The sequence below is a fragment of the Lissotriton vulgaris genome, chromosome 2_1 (assembly GCF_964263255.1).
Source record: "Lissotriton vulgaris chromosome 2_1, aLisVul1.2, whole genome shotgun sequence".
NCBI classification, from domain to species: Eukaryota; Metazoa; Chordata; class Amphibia; order Caudata; family Salamandridae; genus Lissotriton; species Lissotriton vulgaris.
The window spans coordinates 1883756794-1883781741 of record NC_141687.1 but is presented as its reverse complement, the minus strand read 5'-3'; positions in this window follow the sequence as shown (position 1 = coordinate 1883781741).

Here is a 24948-nt window from a genome sequence, read left to right as displayed (position 1 = left end):
AATTTGCATATAGCCAGGTTCTGAGCTGGGATGGGGCAGTGAGATAAATAACGGTGATGGATCAAGCCCGGATCTTTGGACTGGGTAAGAGTGGTCTGCTTAATTCAGACACTCTGTTCATCACCACCCCCTTTTCTGTATCACTGGTTAGAGGAGGCATACCCTGAAGCAGAGGTCAGACCCGGGACCAGGGTTCAATTCCCGACGCGGCAGGGTCTTGAGCCCAATTGTCCACGGACTCGATAATTCTCGCTTCGGTGCCCACTCTAAGCACGGGTTCACACTATGCAGCTCTGGGCAGTAAGCTTGCTTAATCTCCACAACGGCCCTCCCGCGGCGGGATGCCTGGCTTTCACCTTGGGGAGGCCCAGTACGGGTTATCTCACAGGGAAAAGCCAGGACGGGTTCCCAATGCAAGCGCTGAGATGCCCTAGGGTAAGTCGAGCGCTATATAAGAACACACACATACATACATACACATACACAATGTCCGGGGAAGCATTAAGAGTGTTAAGATCTATATTTCCTCGATCTACCAATTCTAGTGTGTCTTTTTGGCTTACAATATTAATATATATTTTCCTTTATATAAACATAAGCATAGAGTTAGACCTGACATCCTTTGTGTGGGTTCCCCCAAACATTGTGCCTTCGCTCTCTGATTTTTGTGGAAACTTTTTTTGTTAGCATTAGGACTCTGTATATTTTACTTCTGCTAGCCAGTGCTAAAGTGCTTGTGTTCTCTCCTTCATACATGGTAAAATTGGACTACATGTAATTGACATGTTTAATTTACTTGTAAGTCCCTAGTAACTGGTACCACTTGTAGCCAGAGCTTATAAATGAAATGCTACTAGTGGGCTACAGCATTCCTTCTGCCAACAACTAAAGAAGCTTTTTAAAACATGTCTCTGGCCCACTGTTGCAGCCTATAGTACAGTTTTAAACTGACATTTTGACCTGGCAAAATAAACCTTTACCAGGCATAAACTTTCCTTTTTCATACGTATAAGTCAACCATAAGGTAGGTCCTAAAGGCTCATAGGGCAGGGTGCATTGTATTTAAAAAGTAGGAAATGTGCAAATGTGTAATTATTTTTACATGTCCTGGCAGTGGAAAACTCCTAAAGTAGTTTATCACTGTTGTACGGTTTATCACCCATTGACTTACACTGGAGTAGCTTGTTACATTTAAGAAGCACTAACTTCAGATGAGGAGCTAATGAGATATGCTGTTTATGAATTGCAATTTAAAATCCTCTTTATTGCTGAAGCTGGATTTTAAGTTACATCTCTGAAAATGCCACTTTTAGATAGAGCGACTCCAAGGATCAGTTAGCTGACCGCCTGTGTGAGCTACAGGGACACAACAAGTTTCCAAAAGCCTCCCTGCAACTGCTCACCTGACCACCTGCAACTGTACCTGCATGAATCCTGCTGCTGATTGCCAACATGTGCCCCCCAGATCATGGACTTTGGCAGTTATCCATAAGAGTTCTCCCTGGTGTATAAAGTGAAAATATTGAAGTTTGGGCTTCTCGTGACCACGAACTGGCTCATTTGTGCCAATACTATGTTTCCTATGCCAACCGCCAACCAGAAGCCATGGTAAGATCTGCTCTTCATGTCGACTGCGGTATTCTGCACCTATCAATCAGTGGCAGCTTCAGCAATGACAAGCTCTTTTTGCTACGGTAATGACTGACCACAAACCCGACCTGCTTTCCGCACCAAAAGTCTCCTCCTCTTTGCGGCCTCGCAAATGAAAATCTTTATTCCAGAAATTGAGAAGATTACTTTTCAGTGGCCCAAATCTGATCCAAGTATCTAGCCCATGCTCCATCATAGTCAGTCTGAAATTGTGACTTTTCCCCTAGTCTAGGGCAACCAGATAATAGGAAATGACGCTTTCTTCTTAGTGGCACTATATTCACTAAAATATAAAAACATCAAACTTTCCCTTTCTACTGATTGGATTTTGTTTGGTTTCATGTCTTTTTATTTATTAAAATTTACTCTAAATTGGTTTGGGACTTTTCTTCTGTTGTGTTTTCACTTTATTACTGTTCGTGTGCTGCATACATACTTTACACATTGTCTCTAAATTAAGCCTGACTGCTTTGGTACCAGACTGCCAGAGGGTTAAGTAAAGGTTACTTTAGTGACTTTTGTGGGTTGCCCATACACAAACTGCTGTTGTTGCTTGAGTGGGGCTTCCACCCCTCTCAATCAATAACACATTGTATTTCAACATTCTCCCTACGGACGTTCACAGGTGAACCATCAAAAAAATCACACTGTACATTTTATTGATTTATTGTTTCCAGTACCTCACTCAGAGTCTCCCTCATCACAAAGTTCCTTCCATTATAATATTACTCATTTATCAAGGTTTACCCCTGCACTTTTTTTTTACTAGGAGGGATGATGCACCTGATAGACTAGGGGACAATGCCAAAATGTGGGCCTAGTGCAAAACCAACAGTTGATGGACTGAATGCAGAACAATGTCATACATTCACCCCAGTACAGAGATCTGGGCCTAAATCCATCGTTTTTTTGCACTCCACACCAACCCAGTTCAGACATGACCATATGCAAATCAGCCTTGACCCTGTGCCTCATGGGAACAGTCCAGGCCGAACTGCCAAGCCATGTCTTTCCTGTACCGGAACCAAGCACCCTAGGACCGGTTTCTGTCTATCAGCCGTCTTCAGCCAGGATAGCTTGACTCCAGTGGTGTGGAGAGCATGGGACTCACGTCTGAGCATACCCATCCCACTCGGGGTGACAAATGCAAAACCAACAGTTGATGGACTGAATGCAGAACAATGGCATACCTTCACCAAAGTACAGAGATCTGGGCCTAAATCCATTGTTTTTTGCACTCCACACCAACCCAGTTCAGACATGGCCATATGCAAATCAGCCTTGACCCTGTGCCTCATGGGAACAGTCCAGGCCGAACTGCCAGGCCATGTCTTTCCTGGACTGGAATCAAGCATCCTAGGACCGGTTTCTGGCTATCAGCCGTCCTCAGCCAGGATAGCTTGACTATAGTGGTGTGGAGAGCATGGGACTCACGTGTGAGCATACCCATCCCACTCGGGGTGACAAATGCAAAACCAACAGTTGATGGACTGAATGCAGAACAATGTCATACATCCACCCCAGTACGGAGATCTGGGCCTAAATCCATCGTTTTTTTAACTCCACACCAACCCAGTTCAGACATGGCCATATGCAAATCAGCCTTGACCCTGTGCTTCATGGGAACAGTCCAGGCCGAACTGCCAAGCCATGTCTTTCCTGGACCGGAATCAAGCATCCTAGGACCGGTTTCTGGCTATCAGCCGTCTTCAGCCAGGATAGCTTGACTCCAGTGGTGTGGAGAGCATGGGACTCACGTCTGAGCATTCCCATCCCACTCGGGGTGACAAATGCAAAACCAACAGCTGATGGACTGAATGCAGAACAATGTCATACATTCACCCCAGTACGGAGATCTGGACCTAAATCCATCGTTTTTTTGCTAGGAGGGATGATGGACCTGATAGACTAGGGGACAATGCCAAAATGTGGGACTAGAGCGCTGGCGGTTCCCGCTCCACCTAACTTCACCTAAACTCTACACCCACATATGCCTTTCACTTCATGCCTGCAGACATAACCACAACATAGGATGTCAATGTCAAGCCATAAATCCCCTCTGAGTGCAAGGAGTGAATCAACACTGGAAACTTTTCAACCCCACATATTCCCTCTGAATGATATTTAATAGCTTGCCTTAATTTCTTAAAAAATTAATTTTAAATGCCAGATTTCGCTGTCTTGATCCACTGTTTTTTAAACTAAGATCATCATGCGAGAACAATGAAAACAGTTTAGAATGAAGATATATTTTTATAGAAAGGTAGCAAAAGGTCATATGCAAACAGCAGCAATGGGGAAACAAATGAATCAATTCAAGACTTTGTGACTCGTGAAACCTTCTGTATGGCCCAGAGCCATCCCGCTGAACCCCAGCGTGAAATAAAGTCCAGCGCCCAAAATTGAGGAATTAAGGGTATTTTCCACACACTTGCCCTGCACGGGAAAATCTGAGAAAACGGCTTAGTGGCTTCTGAAAGGCGTCTAAAGGCTTTTATTTCTGCTAAGGATGGACGATCTTGAATTGAAAAAAAAACCAAATACGTCAAAGAGCGCACAGAAAAAGAAAAAAGAAACTATTTTCTTTTCTTTGCTGTTTCAAAAATGTGACCCACTTAGAACTGCGAGTGAGGAAGGATAGCAAGTGTCACATTTAACTACCGAGGTAATCACACAGCAACAAGCCGTGCTCTTTACCGCTGAGTGGGCTAAAAAGGATAGGACACAACTGAAAAAAAGGATACAATTATCACAAAAGTCGGGTCTAGTTCAGCGTATAAATATAAGAACAATATCCACCGTTGGTTAATAACTACCTCTGTTACTTACACACCCAGTATTAAATGATAGAGCGTCATAATAGCCCGCTGCCAAGAGCTACAATGTTTGTTACCTTGCTCCTGCCTCTATCAGGAGGAAGGGCATGTAACATCTATATAGTCGGAGGCACAAGTCTTCTAAAGCTTTTAGAATACTCTACCTACAGCAAAGGAATGAGAAACATTCAAGAGACCACTTAACATTACACTGTTCTGATGTATTTTAAATTATCTTTAATTTTCATCAGGCTTTAGAATAACACAGTGATTGGTTTCAAAGACACACTTGAAGTTCATACAAACAGTAAATATATATCTATCACTTTCACTGACTAAAGGTTAAAGTGACATTATAGGTAGGTCGAACCATCTGTTAAAACATAATATTTTAAACTATAAAAAACACTGACGTTCACCTGTTATAGTTAACTGTAGTAATTATAATTTAGACCCTCAAGATATATAGTGTAATCGATTGCTATTTTAGATGTCCTCAGTGATGTTACCAATGATATCATAAAACATGTCATGAGTGATGTAATGTGTGAGTTCATAAGCAGTGCATGATGAGGGTGCGAGTTATAGCCACTTCAGTTAACTATAACTATTGAATTTCAGTGGGTTTTTTTTAAGTTTAATATGTTGCATTTTAACATACTTTTCCTCCTAAATATTGGTATTGTTTTTTTCAGTGAATTTCTGATGTTTTTCTAACGTAAAGTAACAGTAAAGTGAACCCTATGCTGTGCATGGCTGAAGACCATATGAAGTGTTGGTTTGGGCATCCAAGGGTGGGGCCAGAGCCCAGGTGCTGCATCCATTCCCATCCAATCTCCCGTTCCGCGGAGATTAGGACCGGACCGATCCAACTTGCCGAATACAGCCAGATTTCACACGATCTTTTCCCAACCGGCATTGTCTATTCCCTGATGAAGGGCACACCTTTAATGCCCGAAATGCATTGGACATATTTAAAAAGACAATGCCTGAATTAAATTGCTGAAACTGATTTTGAAGAAATCTGACTAATCAATATAAAATTGAAAAAATGAATCATCAAATAAATTAAAGAACCACAAAGAACATTGAATGAAAGTCGTTTTCTTGATTTAAGGAATGACAAGCATGTGTGTGCCTGCGAAGGGAGGAGACTAGAGGTCCTCTAGCCTCACATTTTCAAGCATCCATTCCCTTGCCATGCACAGTGCGGAGGTTGGGTGCCTGCAGGGATTGGGCGCAGGGTCTGGTGAGAAACCAGAACCTGCAGACAACCCCATGTGATGCACAGTTTAATCCATGCACTGTAAGGGGTTGGGAACCTGTAGCGGGCTGGGAACCCGAAAGAGGTTGGCACAGAGCCTGGGCTGGAAACTAAGTCCTGCGGCCAACACACTGGTGCACATGGCCAATATGTATGCAAAGCAGGGGAGTTGGGTGAATATAAACCAGAAATTGGCATTATAGTTAGGTTTGGTGACGCGATCTTACCTTGCTGTTTAAAAAACCTGAGAAAATCATTGAAAAATACAACGGTAAAAGTGATGCTACAGCTATGTGTTAAAATAACATAAATACTAACATTCACCTTTTGTAGTTTACTGAGATAACTATATATAGACCTCATCAATGATGTCATTTAGCATGCCATGAGTGATATAGTGTGTTGGAGATCTGTCTAAGATGGAGGCCTATCCAAGATGACGGCATAATGGAATGCGAGCTCCGATCTGCAACTCATGACAGCATCCTGTCTCCAAAGCGCTGCCCCTTGAACATTCAGAGGGGCGAAGTGTCTAGACCCCGAGGGACCGAAATCTGCTCTAGAGGTCCCCTCACCACATTGCTGGGGGGCCACCGTCCGCAGTGGCCTATGCACGATTGGTGCACTCCGGGAACCCTGGTGGGGAGAAGGTTATGGAGCCAGAGATCATGGCTGTGAACTCCTCCCTCATCAGGCATCCTAATCATAGCCCAGACCGACAGGACGGGCAGCCATCATGGCCACATTGAAAAAGAAGTAAGGTGAAATAATCACTGCCGGGAAAGGGGTCCCACTGCACCAGCCCAGGAAACTGCACTACGTCAGAACTGGAAGAGAGGGGACTCGGGCTCAGCGACCTTGCCTACTCACACACTTCTGACATGCTACCAGCCAAGAGACTGCTGGGACATGGAGACCAGCGGCGTAACAAAACATGAGGGGCCCCCTGCAAGATACACTGAAGGGGCCCCTCACACTCACATTAGTAGGGGCTGAAGGGACCCCCTCCAGTATGGGTAAGCCTGGGAGGCCCGCCGCACTGTGGGGGCTGCGGGACCTTTGTTATGTCCCTGATAGAGACCTTCCCATCAAGGGGTGCAGGAACCTATGTGGGGAGTTTCTGGGGGATCAAAGAGAGGCAGCACAGGTGGAGTTAATGGCTTTACATGGCAACTGTACAGAAGGCCTTTTATCCTGCTAATCAAGTCACTGTTAGAAATCCTTCACAGGCTGAGTGACAGCGGCCATGAATGGATCCTGGTGAGCGAGTATCACTGAGGACATGTGGGAGAATGCACTTTGTAGATTGCTCTAGCCATGCCCTCTCTCCCACTACCTCTCCCACCTTGAAGATGAACAGATTCACTGGGATACACAAATCTGAGCCTTTGGTGCCTGTCCCCCTACTGGATACCACTGTTTCTGGTGAGAGTATGGTGGACATCCCACCAGGCAAAGCTCAGAGGGCAAGAATGAGACTGAAATGCCACAGACCTGGGGACCCCTCAGGACTCCGGGAGTGGACTGGGCAAACAAGACAAATCTGTTTCTGCCACTACAGTGGAAAACACATTACAGGAGCACACAGCCAGATTGGGTATCCCGCTGCAGGTGGTGAGAGACCTGCATGCAGCACAAGAGCCTACATTAATTGCCTTAGTTGTAGATGTTTGACTGGTCCATACAGACCACAAGAAACTAAAAGAATGGGCAGAGTCAATCATGGCAATGCTCCAAAACCAATAGCAATGGAAATGGACTTCACAGTCCACAAGCTACTAGAGAAAGCATGGTTCCTATAATGGGAGATCGCTCGCGCTGAAACAGCATACGGATAGTGGGTCTCCTCAAGAGCAGGAAGGGCCCCAGCATTGACTTTGTCTTGGAAGGCTGGTTGGCCACTGCAGTAATGGAAGGTAAATCCCCAAGCTTCTTTTCTGTTGAAAGGGCACATTGGATCCTTGGCAGACCACCGCCGCTTGGCTCCCCACCCAGACTGGTGGTGGCCCAATTGTTCAATAATAGATAAAGAGTTAACATCTCACAGGCTCCCAGAGCTAGAGGCCTCTGGACAATCAATAACAGATGTGTCAATATTTTTCCGGACTACACAGTGGAGATACAAAACAATGTGAATCCTTCGTGGCAGTAAAGGTCCATTGAGGACAATAACACTCCAACATGCTTTAACTGTGCCCAGCAAAGTTGAAAATGATATGTGTTTGAACTAAGCATGGGTGAATTTTGCGAATCTGGCGTTCGCGAATTTTGCCAATTTGCGAACTCGCAATCCGCAAAATCCGCGAATTCTCGCGAATTTGCAGATTTTTTTTTTTTTGTGTTCGCAAGGATTTCTACAGTTCGCAAGGATTTCTGACAGTTCGCGAGGGTTTTGTACCAGTTCGCAATTGCGAACTTACATGTCGGCTCACAACGGTCACGATTATGTTGTTTCTACGTCTGGTTCATCATCACAGGTTCCCACCACCCTCTGTTTCACCCCTGCCACCCTCTGTTTCACCCATGCCACCCTCTGGTACATCAATGCCACCCTCTGGTTCATCATCACGGTAGATTATGGGGGGAAAAAGCAAGCACACCTGCCTGCTTCAACTGACATGAATTAATTTGGGGTTGATTTATTAATGTGTCACTGTTTTAAAATTCCTGTCTGGCACCTGCTTCCTTATCTATAATTTGCTGTCTGTTGCAGTGCAATTTTTTTCCAGGACCTTTGTGGCCTACTTGTAGCTATTCTATGAGCCTGCTGTGAGGGTCAGAGCAGGGTCATACAATTGTTGCAACTAGCAACTGAACTCTGGAGGGGCCCTTGTCAGGAAGCACTACAGGGAATGGTTACTAATGATGAGTTTGAACTTTTGAACCTGCTTTCACTTTTGCAAAACTCGTTTTTCTGCAGAACAGCATTACAGCAACTGTAATGCCCCAAACAAGCTTATATGAGAAAGTTGATTTCTAATCCAAAAGTTATCCAAAGAAAATCAAAAGGCCTCAAATCCAAAAAAGTGCAGGCAAATGTCAACCTGAGGAGTTATTCTGATAAAAATCATCATTTTCAGAAGGTCTATGCTGCTTGCTAGTAGATTTCTTGTGCAGAATTGCAATTTTTGTAATTTCGCGAGTGCGAGATTGTTGCTGCCCGCCGCACCTACATGTTCGCAATTGCGAACTTACACCGCACGCCGCAAAATTGTATCACCAAGAAAAGAAAATCCACTGCGTGCGAATTTGCGGATTTTCGGTAAATTCACGAGCGTTCGCGGATTGCGAATTTACTGAAAATCCGCAAAATCTGCGAGCGGAACGGATTTTCCGCTCATGCTTAGTTTGAACATTTGCAATGCTAAGAGAAGCTTGGGACTGGTTGGAGACAAAAGGGATTTCCAAAACCCTCATCACCAAAAGGATAGATGACAGAGCTTCAAACAACGGAAGAACGGGACATGATGGAGTCGTCCCACAAAAGAACAGGAAGGCAGGGAATGAGTCATTGCGGTGACAGAACTGGGACTCCATGGTGGACCGTTCAAGGGTATATGATTCCCCAACCTCTGCACCAAATATAGAACTGGGGGGATCGGAACTGCGGAGAGAACCAGACGTCACCCTAATGACTGCCAACATTAAATAAACGCAGATTAGAGGGAGGAGGGAGCCATGGGCCATGCCCTGTGTTTGGAGGATTCAGACAACTTACAGATTACTTGCACAGAATTCTAGGCACCCCTCTCGATCTCCATACCAGATAAGAATGCACACATACTGATAAGGTTTCATTGGTGATGGAGAGGCCTTTGGCTGAACAGACTGAGAGGGGAGTTGGGATTTTTAAAATGTATAAGTTGCTTTTTTACATGGTCATTGGGTCTGTACCCAACAGTCAAACAAATCAGAATAGCTGGGGGCAAGAGGGGCCATGGCGGGCCCAACACTATCAACCCAGGTAACCCTATTTACCACCTGCACATTAAATGGTATCAGATAAGTACAACGTCCTTACTTGGAACGTTTGGAATACGGCATCACACATTAAACAATATTGTGTACTCTCCATCCTTAAATGGAGGTAGATACACTTTGCCTGCCACCAGGAAACTCACCTTCTTACACAAGAGCTCGTCAAAATCAATAAAAGATGGTGAGGTACAGTGGTGAGATAAAACCAGAGGGGGGAGAGAGAGAGTCAGTGGATTCAGTCTCCCTTGGCAATGCGATTAAACAAAGTGGAATCCACTCAGAGAGTGGTGGTGGTCCCTAAAGTGATGGGGAACACACAGTGTTGTTTAAATGCCCCTCACACACCAACAGGCCCCTTGGTGTCATGCTTCATCATCGGGGCCTTCGCACCCCTCTACGGGATGCGGCGTGCTGCGACTCACGACTACGTAGGAGCACTAAGCAGTGAACTATGTGAGGGAGTGTGTTTCTAAAGGAAAGTGTGCGTATTAGGGTATTACAACCACTTAGAGTGACACTCTAAGTGGTTGTAATACCCTAATACGTATACCTACAACCCCACTCTGCACCTTTTTAATAATACCAGCCGAGGACTTAATAAATTATATTTTTCTCCCTCGTGCCAGGTATTTTTTAAGTAACTCACTTTTTTCACCTCACTTCACTCACACTTTCCTTTAGAAACACACTCCCTCACATAGTTCACTGCTTAGTGCTCCTACGTAGTCGTGAGTTGCAGCACGCCGCATCCCGTAGAGGGGTGCGAAGGCCCCGATGATGAAGCATGACACCAAGGGGCCTGTTGGTGTGTGAGAGGCATTTAAACAACACTGTGTGTTCCCCATCACTTTAGGGACCACCGCCACTCTCTGAGTGGATTCCACTTTGTTTAATCGAGGTACAGTGGTGGGCACCTCCTGCCTGAAGTATTCCAGAGGGTTCTTGATTTGGAAAGCACCCGGGGTACACTTTACACTTACTCACTGGTAGATCAAGAGGACAGATGTAACATGGTAGAGGGTGTATTAGATGGTGCTCAGCCATCTCTGGTAGCGCTTTATGCCCCAAACACTTTCATGCTTTGCTGTGGTACACCATGCACCATGTCTTTGCGGAGGTGACTTCAACAGGGTTACTGACACTATGCTAGAAAGGTTGAATCCTCTCCTATGGGACACTTACACAATGACAGCCTTCAGATCCGTATATCAATCAGCCACCCTTGCCCAGGTAGTTGAGCAATGGTGGGCACACCACCCAAACAATAGAGCCTTTTCCTTCTTCTCAAGCTTAAATGCTCTACACACCAGGATTGATTTATTTTACTGTAATACAGAGGCGGGACAGAGTGTGATGAATGTGGAGTGTCTAGGATGCACTCTGTTGTATTATACTCCCTGAAACTCTTGCTCTCATGGAGCCCACAGCTTACACACATACCCGTGTGGCACCTCAACATGGAGGCGCCTAAAGACCCAGGCTTCAGAGGAGTAGTGCAGGGATTTTATTGACCAGTACTTCACAGTGAATGAGGGAAATGCCTTGGACTCTACGGTGGAATGTGATACTTTCAAAGTGGTGATCGGCGACCTGTGCCTCAAGACCACCTATGGGTAAAATTGGCATTGTTGAGGGAGTTGAGCTACCTAGAATTGGGAGCTGGACAGGACAGGGGCCTCGTGCAAAAGCTGAGCGACAGTAGAAAAGAATACAGAGAGCTCCTTGATAAGTTCATTCACATTGAGTGTACAGAAAATGTAATGCATCAACATAGAGAGGGCAACAAGGCAGGCAAACTTGTGGCCTGGCTGCTCTGCTCCGAGCAAGTAGAATATCCCATCGGAGCAATACATACCTGCTGAAGGGACATGGCCGTACCCAAGAGGACATTAACATTGCCTTTAGGAAATACTATAGTGCCTTATATTCCATCTCGAAAATACTGACAAATCCCTCATAGCTGCCTATCTTGACAGGATCACACTACCCCAGCTTTCAGATGATAGGGCCTACATCTCGAGGACCCAATTTCTCTCGAGGAAATAAAGTTGATGTTTCAACAGCCAGTAGCAAGTCACCAGGAAATGACGACTTGCTTGTCGAAGTATATGCAACATATGCCTTACAACTAGCACAAGGTTGTTGGCAGTACTAGAGGCTTTTAATACTGAAGGACTACTCCACACTTCCATGATAGAGGCCTTACTAGTGGTCCTTCTTAAACCTAGAAGGGATCCCCTAGAGGATGGGCCCAATCGCCCCCCTGTCACTACTTAACCTAGATTGTAAAGTGCTGAGTAAATTCTTGGATAATTAGTTGATGCCCATTATACACCTCTTGGAACACATGATCAGAATGGGCTAATGGAGAGGTGCAACACATTTCTCAATCTGAAAAGACTCTTCAAGGTCATGGCCCAGGATGGGGTAATGGGGTTACTGGTTGGCCTCCCTAAACATTGAGGAGGCCTTCAAAACATTGAGTAGGCCTTTCCTTTTGGAAGTTCTGCACAGACTGGGAATACGTCTGGAGTTCTTGGGCTGCTGCATCTTCTTTATGCCCAACCGTTGGCAAGGGTCCACACAGGAAAACTGGTTTCTGAATGAATCCCTATTCAAAGGGGGACCAAACAGTGATGCCTGCTCCCACTGTTGTTTTTTCCCTGGCAATGAAACCCCTACCATGTCTACTAAGAACGAAGCCCCCCAAATGGGACCTAGAGGTTGCGACCTGCTGGCATATAATACCATTCTATGTGGACGATGCACTTGTATACCTCTGACATCATGTCCCTCAAAATGACCTCCTTGGGTGAATTCAGAGGGATAGACGGCTTCCATAAGAATTTTAGAAGTCCTACTTATTCCTGCTCATAGCCCTATCAGACGTACCTGATTTCGGGGTACAGTGGAGGTTTGACACATTTAAATATCTTGGGGTTAACATTTATCATGAAGAGCATGACCTAGGAGACGGTAATTTTTACTGGGCAGTAGTGGCGGTGCGGTGTTGCGCTCTCTCCCCTTTTGCAGCTCACTTCCTGTGTCACTGATGGGCAGTCGCTATCTCTGGAATGTGAGTCCTTCCTCGTGCGTTATAATTATTTGCGACTTTGCCGGGGATGATCTGTAGACTATTTTTAGAGACCTTTGCTCCTTGTTGACAGACATAGGGTGTCCCTAGTGAATCTCTATGTGCCACTAATGGAGCGGGGCCTAGTGGCTCCAAGTAGGGGCTGCTACCAGACACAGATGGTGAGGTAGGGGTACATGATGGTCGGAACAACAAATAAAAAATAACAAGTCCACTTACCTGGAACAGCCGGATGCCGCCTCTCATGCGTCCTCCGTCATCTTCCTGCAGACTCCCGGCCAGCAGCAGAAAGCACCCAGCACGGAGGCTCCCCTGAGCCAATCACAATGCTGCGATGCAGCGTTGTGATTGGTCTGAGAACCGTGGATTGGCGCTCAGACTCGAACGGCCTGTGCATGTTCCTGACTAGGCTGTGCAATATATCCTGGTAGGAATATACAGCGTGCGAATGAAATGTTTGTTCGGCCCAAAAGGGCCAGCCAAACAGTTTATGCTCACTTAAGGAGTGCACACCATTCCTCCTCTACTCTGGCCAGACCCACCCCGAGAGCCACTGACAGCAATAGGAAAAATAACATGATAAAAACGATAGTTATTATCAATTTATTTATCCTTTTCTTCAGTGGGGCGATGCTCCTCCGCTTTAGTGGAGGAGCCGCCACTGATGGCTCCTAATTATGAACTGTACTGTAATGCAGCCCAGCTCCACGTCTGTTGCGATGGAGAGCCGATGACAGAAATCCAGACCAAGCTGACGTCTTAGCACGACTGGATGATCCCACCATTTTAAGATGGCTTATGACAAGGAAAGGGCAGACGATTCCAGATGATAGCAAAGTGGGAATGGGACACATATATAACACCACATGACACCATATGCAGCGGAGATGCTGTTATAGATGCTCCATGACTGTCTTCAACTCACATATCACCATGAAATTCGCTCATGGCGGGAGGCAGTGATACACATGTGGGGTGATCTGTTTCATGAGGGCCTGTGGATCCCCCTGTAAAGACAAGATATATCCGCATGACATAGGAGCAGGCAGCTTCCTCTTTCACTGCATTACAGACTTTTTTCCTTGTTGCACTGAAATCCTTCCCATCAAGTGCTTCTATATAGTTTTCGAAAATGTCTATCCATTCATCCCACTCAATGGGTGGATCCCCAGTTGTTTGTAGGAACACAGGAGGTACAATGACATTAAGGTTTTCCATTTTAAAAGTTTTACTTTTCTCTTTTCTTTTAAGTAACCTCTACTAGTTTACACACTCGCAGTCTAACACTTATGCTGTAGCGTAGGCACTGCTCCTTTCTATACACAGGTGGTCTATAGCCTTGATGTGGATAGTCTTTTAAATGAAATACAATCCAATACTGTAGGTTCACTAAGCTAGAATATACTTCCAATGTCTCAATATGATACCTCAACACTTATTACGTTTACTCCTGTGAATTGCGGCACTGTTTACCATTCGAGTCACTTTTCATTTTAAAAGTTCACTGTTAATTGCGCCAGATACTTCTTACCGTCACTTTAACATGCCGTTTTTATGGTTCTGTTATTGTTTGCTGTGGCTTCAACACGGAGTACACCTCTTACAACGCGTTGCTCGGGTCGCTCGGGTTGCCTAGCAACCGGAAGCTAAACACAAAATGGCGTCCACGTAGCGTCGTTACCTCACTTCCGCCTGACGCTGCTTGACGCTGGTCACTGGTACGCTTTCTCTTCCTGTGTGACGTCAGGGAATGTCGATGGCTCCGTTCAGACGGTATCACACGAAGAGTTCCACAGTGAGTAGGTTAAAGTTATTCTGCGTGCGGAGAACTTCAAAAGATGCTGGATATTCAAAAGATGCAGCGAATTGTTTAAATGTTTTTTTTCTTTGACTCGAACGGCAAATTAACTTTAAGTGAAGTGTGGGTATCGAAATTGAAGATCGACGACACAATAGTAGTCCGCTTGGTAATTTTTTTTAAATGGAGATACAGTTACTTAAATAGGCATCGTTCTTCCCTTATTTTAAGCAGTAAAGTCGAAATTGGAGTACAATGAAATGAAAAGTCTCTCAAACTCACCGCTTGTTAGAGCAAAGTGTCAATTGCAGGTGTCAATTCCAAAGGTTGATTTCTCTTTTTTTTAAAGTTTTTTTGACTAGTCAAATCAGTTCTTTCTTCACTGCTACGCTCTTACTTGAAGCTGCTATACTTTTACTTGAAGTGTCTTAATGTTCCAAATGACTTCTCACAGATCCTCTTCTTTGTAATTTTCTTTTCTTCTCAGTTTCTCTCTTCCAATTGAAAATTTACCAAGGAATTTTCTTCTTTTTTTTAAAACGTGGTTCTTCTCTCACCAGTGGAGTTCTTCTCCCTCTGTAGTTGTTTAGCTCCCTCTGCTCATCGTCGCCATGTGTTGTAAATGAAGTTGTGAGACAAATGAAGGAATAATAAGCATTTATTATGCACTACAGAGAATAACTGGTGTTCCCATCAGAAAGCAGGGAGCTAACTGACCAGAAAGAATACAGTAGAGTATGACATCAGAAACATGGAATGTAAGTCTTAAAGAGATACAACAAGACATAAGTGTAGAGAATACAACACAGACCTGACTTCAACTACGTTGGAGCAACACACAACCTCCATTGTACAAAATAATGGTGGACCAGAAGTGGCCTATGACCCGTGATGTATGTAACAATCTCAAATTTATTGTTGGAAAACTAATAAAAATCGAAATTAAAAAAAAGACATGAGTGATGCAATATATGACGTCATAACCACTGCAAGGCATATAGTTAGCTCAGCAAAATATATCTGAACCTCAATTATTTTTTTTAAGCATTAGTTTTTTGTCATTTCGACACATCTCTAACCTTTGTCAGTGAATTTCTTGTTTTTTAATGCAATCTTAGCTCGTTTGCCATACATATCTATAATGTCACACTAATCTTTGTTTTTTATTGAAGTTCTGAGATTTTTGGGGTAATTGTCAGCCAACTCCCCTTCTAAGAATGGCTTTTGGGCATGCACAGCAAACAGTTGGACTCAGTAGCCTGGTCTGTGGTCAGGCCCTGCACCCAATTCCCATGGGCAGCCAACGCCCACTTCACAAAAAACTTTGGCCGTGTGCAGTTGAGTGTTGGCTGCAGGGTCTGGCCTCTAGCCAGGACCTTCACCCAACCATCTGCTGCAGGCAGCCAACCCCACATAGACATTTAAGGGTGATGCCCAAGATTATAACTACAATGAAGAACAAACAAGGCTTGGGCATGGAAACAGCATTTTATGTTGAGGGAGTGATGAAGAAAACACGTCATGTCAATATTTCTCCTCAACCCCTTAATATATGTTTTAATTATTACCCTCACCAGTACTTGGACTTTTAAATAATTTCTTCCTTTTCTGTTTTATTGCTCATTTTGAAGAATACCAGTTATCTAATGTAAAAGAATGGGATAGCTAAGCTGTGTTTGCTTTTAGCAATACAAATTCGTGTTACATGGTGCTAGATTGTAATGTTATGGGTCAGACCATACTGATCATGGTGAACCGGGATAGTTAATGAAGGGGGCTCCGTCTTTAAAATGCAGTTAATAAAGGAATCCAGTCCAAACAATCAATAAAAAATATATATTAAACTTTATTTCGAGTGAGAACTTACCCCCTTTGATTACTTTTAAATAATTTCTTTCCAAATATTTTTCTTGATTAATATAGTAATACTAGCATTGCTGTTGTTTTACATGTGTGTAAACAAATATGCACTTTATTTAATTAATGTTCTATTCTAGTCTATTAACTGTTATTCTGAACAGAGTGGCAACAAATCAGCAAAAAGTAATTGCATACTTACCTTGAAATCATTTCCCTTCTTTAGTTATTTTCAGAATCGTTGAATAATTACAAACGATTACATTTATTTTGATGTGCCCGATCAGACATTGTTAATGTGTAAAAAGAAATAAAAAAGTGCAAGATCCCAAAGTTTTTCTAAGAAGCCCACTGCCTGTTCTCTTGAATGCCAGGATTACTGAATACCTAGGCTACCTAGTCTTAATTCTACATCACACCTCTTTCGTTTACGACCCAAAATTAAAGTTTAAGACGTTCAGCTATATTTAGATTTTTTGGCAAATATTTTCTTCCCTTTTCTGACAATTGTAGTATGCATCAAAAGACAAAGGAGAAAATTGTGAAAAGGCAACAGAAAAATATAATGATTTGTTGTGTTGTACATATTTGCCAAATTCTTCATATAATTGTTGTCAAACTTCAGTGCTATTATGAACATGCACTGAACCCCAGGCTAATATTGGAACTGGATTTTCTGGCCTTTTCCAGTTTTTGAGGTTCTTTTATGTGAAGTGGCTTAGTCTCCTGCTGTGAATGCACTGCGTTAAAGAAAATCAAAATAAACACATCTGGCCCAATTCACAAAGGCAATCTGAGGCAAAAGTCCAACTTTACGACTTTTGGAATTCACAGAGGTCCTTTACAAGTGGTCTCTTTACGTCCACAGCCGGGCCGGAATCTCTGCACCCGGGCCATACTCTCTGGCTCCGGCCGTACTCTCCGGCTCCAGCCATACTCTCCAGCTTGGGCCAGATGAAGTGTAATCAATAGGCCAGAATATCATTTTTTTTACGAAAAGGAACATTAGGTACGTATGATGAATGGTAGAGGAGGTCATGAAAATCAGTTTGGGCAGGAAAAAGGTGTGACCGGAAACTACATCATATCCCAGAAAAGTTTGCTCCTTTGCATTATGGTACATGCAGTTCATACTTTGCGTTCCCCTCCGTGTTGACTGTAGTGCCAACACTACAGTTAACACTGAGGGGATTGCAAACCATGGACTAATATTCCTTTTTGTGAAAAATTGTATTTTGGACCATTGACTACACTTTATCCGGCCCTAGCCGGAGAAAGTGTCGAGCAGAGTACAGCTGGAGCCGGAGAGTACGGCCCGAGTGCAGAGAGTATGACCTGGGTGTGGAGAGTCCGGCCCGACTGTGGACGTAAATATATGACTCGTAAATGACCTCTGTGAATGCCAAAAGTTGTAAAGTTAGACTATTGTCTCAGATTACCTTTGTGAATCAGGCCCACCATTATTGCGTACCCTATTTAGCATCTTCGAGTCAAAGGGGAACACTCATTACCAGTTTCTCACATCTTACACATGTTGGTGTTATTTTCAGTTTAATTTGTTTTAGCTTGCTAATATGAAAATTTTGCAATTGGAATGATATTGTAGTGATATACAGAACTGTGTTTTCTTGGCATAGGCCACACTTGGATTCAATTAGACCTAAACTTCATCATGGATTTTTTCACTTCTCATAGACACCAGATGCAGTAAAATGTGCACTGATGTTTTATGGTGATACATTGTTTGTGGAGAGCCTGAGCGGAAAATCTTTAGCAAAACTGTGGCACTCCAAGGTCTCATCATGTTTTGTTTACTGTTGGTCTATTCATTCAGAAGACTTTCATTGTTTATATAAGCAGATTTGTGCTAACACATCTGAATGTCATTAGGTCAAAGAAAAGTTATTAATATATTTTCGGGAGATAGTGCAAGGATGTAGGTCAGAAATTATGCTTTATAGTGCTGCATTATGATTTGACGGTATGTTGATACATTGCTCACTCTATGCTGACTGTGTGATTTCCATTTCTTTCTATGATGAATTTGTCTACCTTTCCCTGAGTCTTTGCATGATTTTCCATTGATTTTCTGTATATTCTGGACTTAGAATATTTCCGAGATTCTGCCCATGCTGCATCAACTTTAAATGATTTCTGAGCTTTAGGCTTATGACTGAAATATTATGGGTAATGATTAAAATTGATATATTTTTGCTTTCTGTATTGCACTTTAATAATGTAATAACTCTGAGAAATTGGGTTGTTGGTTGAGGAGGGTGAAATCCTACTCAAGCAACTCCCAAAATCCTTTTCAGGGTAAACCACAAAAAGTCACTAAATTAACCCGTGCTTAACCTTGTGGAAGCCTGGACCAAAAGCAGTCAGGCTAACCTTTGAGGTAATATGACATTTTTTATGCAGCCCTTAACCCCTTGGATCTGTGCGAAATTTTCCCGCAGTGTGGGAAAATTTCACGCATGGGCGACGCACACGCCACCCGTAGCATCGGCGCATCCAAAGTGTTAAACAACAAAAGAGTGAAAACACAACACAAGTAAAATCGCACACCAATTTAGAAATAAAGAGTACATTGTAATCAATTATTTGACACCAAAGCATCAAAAACACAATCAGTAGAATTTAAAAACAATTTAAAGTGAAAATTAGTACTTAAAAGATTAAATTGCCAAACACGGACATCCGGTCATGCAAAACAAGGGCACAGTCAAAAGTTATGTTCAACTGTGATGGAGCGCAGGTCAGGTACACAAAGTGGACTGGGCCCGGTGTTTTTGTGGAAAAGTGTCTAATAAAGTTCAAGTTCAGAAGGGGCAATGCAGCCCACAGTTTTCAAGGAGGAGAAGATGGTTGGAGCCTTTTCTGTCCCTGAGGCTGTGATCCGGGGACCCGACAACTAGCCCTCAGAGCCACTCTGGAAGTCTTGGGTTCACCCAGGAAAGCAGGTATCACGCAGCAGGGCAGTACTCTGAGAGCACAGGGAGGGCAGCGGGGAGTTCTCTTGGTTCAGCGGGGCAGTCAGCTAAAGAACACAGAAGGCCACAGGCAACAGGGCAGTTTCTGAGAGTCCTTCTGTAAGTCCAGAAGTGAACTGAAAAGTGGGTTGTAGGAGCCTATTTTTACACCTGGTGCCAGCTTTCAAGTGGAATAAACTTAAGGAGTTTTTCCCCCACAGAAGTGTCTGGAATTCCCTGCCTCCCAACCATGGTACTAGTCTGTCTGAGTTGTGGCAGGGTCTTTGACGTGGAAGTGGGGCTGTGCAAAGCTCTGCCGCCCACATGCTTGAATTGCAAATCCTACAAACACCCAGTCTCTCTATTGATTGGCTGTCTGGGAGGAATACACAAAGGCCAACTGCACCTAGTCATGTGACCCACTATATAAGCAGCAGGCACCAAACGGTTAGGACACTGGCAGAAAGGCACAGTTCGTTGAGAAAAGAAAATGCGAACCTTCTAAAAGTACTATTTTCAGAATTGTGAATTAAAATCTGACTACCATTAAAAAGTATTTTAAATTACAGTACTTTAGACATCAGACATGACCTTTCCATCTGCTCCCAAACTAAAGTTATCAGTTCATAAATATAATAAGGGAATCCAATGTTATCCTACAGAGAAGTAGGCCTTACAGTACTAAAAAAAAGAATGTGTGAGTTTTTCAATACCAGGACAGGTAAATCCTAAAAGAAAATGTCCGACTTTTTAAATACAATGCACTATACCCAATGGGCTGTTATGGCCTACCTAAGGGGTGACTTTTATGTAATAAAAAGGGAGTTTTCTGTCTGGATTGTTTATTTTACCAAGTCAAATTGGCAGTTTACCACTGCACACAGGCTGCAGTGGCAGGTCTGATACATGTTTTAAGGGGCTACTTAAGTGGGTGGCACAATAAGTGCTGCAGGCCCACTAGTAATATTTAATTTATTAGCCCTGGGTATATGGTAGAGCACTTGACTAGGGACTTATAAGTAAATTAAATATTATAATCAGTTGTGAGCACCTTTTACCATGTTTTAGTGAGTGAGCATGAGCACTTTAGCACTGGTTAGCAGTCCTAAATCCAAGAAAAACCAATTCAGCAGCAGAGGAGGGGAGAAGGCAACAGATTTGGTGGAAGGCCACCTTAAGGCTGACAGGTCTAACAAAAACCTTCACGGTTTACAAATAACTTATCTTGAACCTCCTTGAGTCAAGGCTAATTCTTTTTGACTATTATTTTAAATGCTGCTTTGAATCTTATTTTTAGGGACACATTTCCTCATCTTTTCTTGAGGACATAATCATCCCGGATCCCTGCATTAGGCGCTTGATTTCTAACATATCAGACTATCAGAAACATCACCAACTTACAGAAAGGTGAATTCTCCAATTAAATTACCTGGAATGGCGATGTGATAGGTGTCCTTTCTTCTGATTATTCTTAAGCACCACATATTTATTGAGGCACTGGGTGCAAAGAAAGGCACATGAGAAAACTGGAGAAAGGAAGAAAAAGTGTGGAAGACTTGGCGAAGCTACACACATTTAGCTAATCCTGGAGATAAAAGATATGTTGGAAGCCCCTGTCTTGTTTCCGTTCACCAGATGGAGGTGAGTTTGTTTTCCAGATAATGCAAGTTCATTGCTGATATTCCTGAAGCAGGAAGGAGGAGACCTAGACTATGACGTGAGGAAAGAAAGACAGGACCGTTAGAAAATCAATCATGTCCTTTTCCTAGAAGGTGCTGCGGATCAGTCTTCCTGGCAATTGCCATTTGCTAATTGCTGGGTTGGATTCGTGCAACTGTGGTCTCTGTTGCTCAGAGTTTGCAGGGTGCTTTAGGTGAGACAAGACTTTTGCCTCTTACCTGATCACTGTTCAGTGTGTGTGTGTCGGTAGCCTGGTGCCGATAGCATATACCTCTTTATCCTTCTATTGTGGGTGCTACTGTACCCTGCTGTGAGGAGAACCATTCTGCACAATGGCTCAGTCTCCAAAACAGCAAGTAGAGACCAGATGAAAGATGAACTGACCCAAATCCCATTTGATAGGTTGGAAAATCCATTATGGCACTGCTTGTTGATCGTAAAGTTCTGAGCTTGACTTACTCCCACACTCCCTTCCTAAGAAGGCTGTGACTGCTTGCCATTGCCACCACTATGAGTCAAGTCCTCAAGGACTTCTACCTTGACCATTTTTCAGAGCTATAGTAGGACAGACCAAGAACAACAGAGGCGACTGACGTTAGCAGTGCTTAATTTGTAAAACAATAAGTGCCAGGGCCCTCATAACGAGGCCACTGCAGCTTTCAGCAAACATTGCTCCTGCCAATGCGGCCAAGGAAAATTACAACACAATTACTAACCATCGCACTCCTACAAGTGTGACAATTCAGACTTTTGCAGGACCCCAAAAGCGATGACAATGACTTGGGCAGCAGGTAGTGGTAATTTAAATGTATACTGAATTAATAATGAACAGTTTTCATGCTCATTTTTAAAATTGACAGACTGCGCCACCATGGGGCAGACTGTCACAAGCGCTGGTGTTGAAAATGAAGTTCCTGCGCCGAGCACCAGAAACTACAGGCTCAAATTAAGCATTCGACCTTAAGCCCCATTGCTGACACCCAGTAGCCCCTGCATGCCCTGTACCCCACTTCTGTCTAAATAGAGGTTGACAAGCACCCTGTGGAAATCCTTGCATGAGACATTTGTTCCGAGGCAGTAGTCAGCATGCACCACATTGTTGGATACATGTCCCTCCAGCTGGAGGGTTCATTGGCCAGAGGTGCTGTGAGAGTAGTCGGCGGGAGCCAACTGCACTCATCAGACTTACAACAAAAGGCTTTGACCCAGCCATGTTTTCATTTACAGATGTGTGTTTCCCCATGAAAACATCTGCAATAACGATACTGACAAGGAGGAGATCTAGATGCTCTGTCACTGGTCATGTAACCAAGATATGAGTATTCATCCTGCCGCACATGCCTGAACGAAATGCATGATGCTGCACATCCATGTCTTAGGTCACTTAATTGTCAAAACTGTGACCATAAAAATGCTTTAGGCTTTACAGAAATGAACCCATATACTGAACTTCTTCCATCTGAATACATTACAGGTATACATAGCGCTTTAAGGATTGTTGTACTAAACAGCAACCTGGTCCTTCACATTGACAGATACCCTCTTGTCTAAGTCACCTGGTTGAAATGTGTGAGTCATGACGTCCTGTCTACATTAAGCGTTTTGACTTGTGTGCTCTTGAGCGCACGATTCTCGTGGCAACTCATATGTTAATATAAAAGCAACGTAATGTAAATGTAAATTGTAATGTAATGTAAATTGATACTTGTATAGCGCACTACTCACCCGCAAGGGTCTCAAGGCGCTTGTACGAATACCGCTGTGGAACCCATCCTGGCTTTCCCTGTGAGGCATCGCCTCCTGGGCACCCCCAAGGTGGAGGCCAGGCATCCTTAGCATTGTGGGGGCTGTCGTGGAGATTAAGCAAGCTATTGCCCAGAGTTGCAGAGTGGGACGCCATGATTGGAATAGGCACGAGGTGAGAATTATCAGGTCCGTGGAATTTTGAGCCCAAGACCCGCCGAGGCGGGGAATTGAACCCTGGTCCCGGGCTAGACCTCTGCATCAGGGTCTGCCGTGGTTTAAAGCTTTCGTTTTGAGGAATTGTTCATCATGTCACCAGGGTGGCCTGCTGGGCATCTTACCACCAGCGGCGTCTAGGCCTGGTTAGATCTCGAACCAGTGATCCGCAGCTGCTTCCGGGTACCACCACCTCGGCGCCCCATCCTGGGCCCTGAATCGAACAAGTGCATCACCTGTCCTTTATTCAAACCTGATAGTGTTAAAAAGACACGCAAGAAATACGTTTTCCCTCGTCTCTGATAATCATATTTGCGAGTGTAGCGTTCATTTTGTCAGCTTGACGTTTGTAAAAGTCCCTCGTGGGTCTGCAGAAATATTTCCAGCCTTGGCACAGTGTGAACTACTTTAAATAGACACATTAAAACAATCTCGACTCATGAATCTTTACACCACTGAATCATTCCTTGTGTCAAGGGACGCTGAGCAGTTTGTCAAACTGGCATACTGCCACGAACAAATAAAATAAGAGAGCTTGCCGAGCATCAGCGCGGGGACCACTGCTAAGCTTAGCTCATAAATACCGCGGCGGGCCTTGCTTTGTGCTCGCTGTGGAAAGGAGAACTCGAGCCATATCATTTTGAACTTTAGCACCTCGTCTTGCGCTGCTTGTGTGCGCGCGGCCCCGACTGCGCGCCCAGCGCTGCTTATTAAATGGTTGCACATGGTTGTATATCAACAGTGACCCGTCTAACAAATGGCATCTGACAGCTGCTGTCCACGTGCTGCAGGCCCTCTATTTAACCTCTGGAATTCTGTGGGAAGCAGGTATCCTTCGGGACACTTGATCAGGAATTCTGCACAGAACTATTGACCTGGGACTCTGGAAAATGTAGTGAACTCACAGTATGAGACCTGCCTTGAGCCTTTCATTTCAACCCTGTATGCTGTATTGCCTCCCAAGAGACCGAACATTCCAGACCTCTGGAATTCAGAGGCCATGAGAAATAGGGGGTGTCACAGACTTATCATGTTGGGCCCCTCAGAGTCGGTTGTCTCCAGCGACGCTATTTGTATAACCTCCAGTACACTTATATCGCAGTATCTATTGCATAAATCCTCTGCAGTACAAATAGTAGCTTACATAGACGGAATACTACACACAGCTACCACAAGACCTAGGAAAGCATTATAAGCAAGGTTGGTATAAGTACAGGCCCAACAAAGCAGCAAAGAGAATGAATCTAGAGTTGGAAAAGATAAAAGAATTAGAGATCTTTTCACAATAAACGATAATCATGTTCCAGAATGTGCTTCTTGCTGAGTTGAACTACTGACTCCTAGACCTTGCTATGTGATGTGACCTGAGATTAGTTGGTGGTGGGTGAAATCACCAGCGGTGAGTGCAATCAGCACCCAATGCTTCCTCTGTTGACCATACTCCATTTCAGAGTCTTTTTCTCCCCATCTTCTTGTCCACATCAACTCTTCTGTTGTGAGGCAAGATTCTGGGTCTTCCCAGTCTGACCAGTGTGCATGACTCTCCTCCAGCTTCTGTTATGGCTTGGTTTCTCATGTCCTTTCAGGCCTGCATAACCCCTCTTCTTCACACTTTCAACATGGTGTGAGATCCAGGTGTCTTACAAAAGACCTAAGCAGTTCAAGAAGACACTCCACATGACCTCAATTTATTCCTTTTATGACCTGGATTGAACTAAGGCCTAAAAGTCTTCCCATGTCCCCAAGGTAAGTTCTACCATGCTGGATAGCCTTCATCTACCTTCGAGTACCTAATGCAATTTTAAATAAAACCTTCACTAAAGAAGCCATGTTTTTCATTGCTCCAGCCTGATAATACCTCCAGACATTTGTCAACTCTC